General features: G+C 35.6%; 1 protein-coding gene across 19 annotated transcripts in view; it reads right to left on the bottom strand.

Moving 5' to 3' along the window:
* FOXP2 (forkhead box P2) overlaps positions 1-2,500 on the bottom strand; it is a 407,244-nt gene that overhangs the window by 59,300 nt on the left and 345,444 nt on the right. The window lies entirely within an intron of this gene.

The following is a 2,500-nucleotide window of genomic DNA, read 5'->3' as shown; positions in this document are numbered from 1 at the left end:
CCTAAACTCAAGAATGCATTTTTGTGTAGATGCTGTTTTGGACATGGTTTTATTTTCCACTTGTTACACACTGAGATCAAGTGTCTGCATATGCATAAACATCCACATACACACATGTTCTCTGGAATATATGTGAGAGCTGGAAAGACACAGCAAGTATGTGTGGTTCTGTATGTAAGAGAAAAGCCCTGTGGAAGAGCCTAAAGTGTGTGTCGAGCGGTTGTGGCAGACACACAGTGTGAGACCATCGCTCCAGCTAACAAGGACACAGTCAAACAGCTGTCAGCAGGCCAGGTTTTCCACTCGTGAAAAAGCAGTCACTTGCTTGTCTAGGAAAATTCAAATTTTTTTTCTGTATATAATAGCAAGCTAGAATATAAATACTGCTTTGTGAGACGTTGTGGGACATTCCAGTCTTCTGTAAATCAGCAAAAATAATATTATTGTTAATAAATTAAAACATGAGCCAATCTTAAGAGGAAAAACTCTTCTAATGTTTCTATTACTTGAATATACTCTGAAAGACTTTGTATAAATGTAACACTTAGAAGAAAAAAGAAATACAAATCTGCTGAAGTTTACTTTTAAAAGAAATTACTTCATCTAATATTACACTGAATACCACTTTCCACATGATTCATTACAGCATAAACGATGGTTTTAAAACACTGATTAATGAAGAGACAAAGTAAACGTACCAGTCATTACTAAAAAGTCTGATAAACTTCTGCAAACAACAAGTGAATTTTAAGAATAAAAATTCTGAAGGTCTTACTCTAAAATACAAGTGGAGAAGACAAACCGGACTTCCATTCAGAATCAGACGCTTGTGGGAAGGAATTTAAGCTCAGCTATCACTGTACTCCTTCCATAGTCAACAGAATAAAGAAATCCTGAGCCAAGTTTATCTGATTTAGTTTAGGCATCTATTTTAGTATGGAACTAACCCCACTCTTGGTTCACCTGTCTCCATTGAGTGCAGATTCACTTGAGTAAACAACTAACTTTCAGATGGTTAATGCTGGTTATTACACTTTATGATACCTAGAGGTTTTGTAGCATTGGAAACACCACTTTTCTATACAATAATGTTTTATTTTAAGTTTAGTTATTCCCACAGGCCAGACAAACAGGTTTTTACAACTTTGGGATGCAAGAGCAGAGAGTAAAATTCATTAACCGGAGTCAGTATTCAATTTCCTCTGAAGTGACCAAAATTTCCTTTGTTTATGTGAGACCTGAACTTGCCTTCTTGTAACAATTTCACCTCAGTGATGCTACTCAACTACCACGTCACACAGATATGAGAAGGCAGAGAGACACTTTCTCAATTAAACCATTACCTTTAACCTTTAAACCCTGCAAGAATTTTTCTAACACTTACATGCTTACTACTATAAAATATAACAAAATGTGAGGGTGTTGTACACCACTTCTCTTACCTTTACATTCCCTCTGTCTTTCCTGGCTTGTGTATTTTCAAACACACAAGTAAAAGTTTTGATCTAAAGAGAGTGGAAATCAACTTTGTAAGTGGCTCTGATTTGTTCATAGTCTGTGCTAAAGAATCTAGCCAGTAAGATGCTTAGCAAAGACTCGTGCTGCCACAAGAGTCCTCTATTCCTCAGTCTGAAATACAGATTCCCCTTCTTCAGGCATATTTTTGCTAGCTTTTGTAGTATCTGCTCTGAATCTCCCTGACTGTACGTGCTCTTACTCTTGGAGATGCCTGCTTTGCAGTACACTCTAACAGCTTTTCTCTCAAAATTTGTTTTTCTTGTAATTTTCAACAGTCACTTTTAAGGTGAATAAGCTAAAGTAGAGAACCTAATATACTTGCTTTTCAGGATGACAGACAGAAGAATGAAAAAGTCTGGCAGCCAAGACCATTAGTAAAAATACAGATTTATATAGATAATATTGCCTTTAAAAGAATTTTATCTGATGATCCATATGTGTGTATCATATCTGATACATATATTCTTTCCAACAGATAAAGGACAAGACATTTTGAAAACTGCATGAATTTCACATTAGTAAAACATATTAAGCAAAGATATTTCTCTAATTGTCACTGGATAATATAAATTGGTACATTTCACAGCCTTCAGTGATACACCAGACTGTACTTTACTTACTGGCATAGTGCTACTGTGCTATCTGGTTTGGAAGATTATCCCAAACCTGCTATTTTATGGCCAATTATGTGCACTAGGTATATTTCCTTTGTTTAATGTCTGCGGTTTTGAAGATTTCCAATCTGATTTTACAAAAATGTAGTAGAGAGGCAATCTCTGACTCTTTTTCATATAAATCTCTCAATGTATTGGAAATTAGTTCAGGTAGAGCAACCCAGTGAAAAGATATGGTCCTTCCTTCGAGTGGGCCACAAACTCTCAAAAAATTCTTGGTCAAAGCTCTCATGAAAAACCAAAGTGACAAAGTGAATGTGATTTATGACTGCAACCCATTTGTTACAAGGCATTCTCAAAGAAATTGA

Source organism: Manacus candei, unplaced genomic scaffold, assembly GCF_025592945.1.
Source record: "Manacus candei isolate 608988 ecotype Guabito, Panama unplaced genomic scaffold, ASM2559294v1 h1tg000043l, whole genome shotgun sequence".
NCBI lineage: Eukaryota > Metazoa > Chordata > Aves > Passeriformes > Pipridae > Manacus > Manacus candei.
The sequence above is the reverse complement of the archived record's forward strand: the minus strand, read 5'-3'. Positions and strand labels throughout refer to the sequence as shown.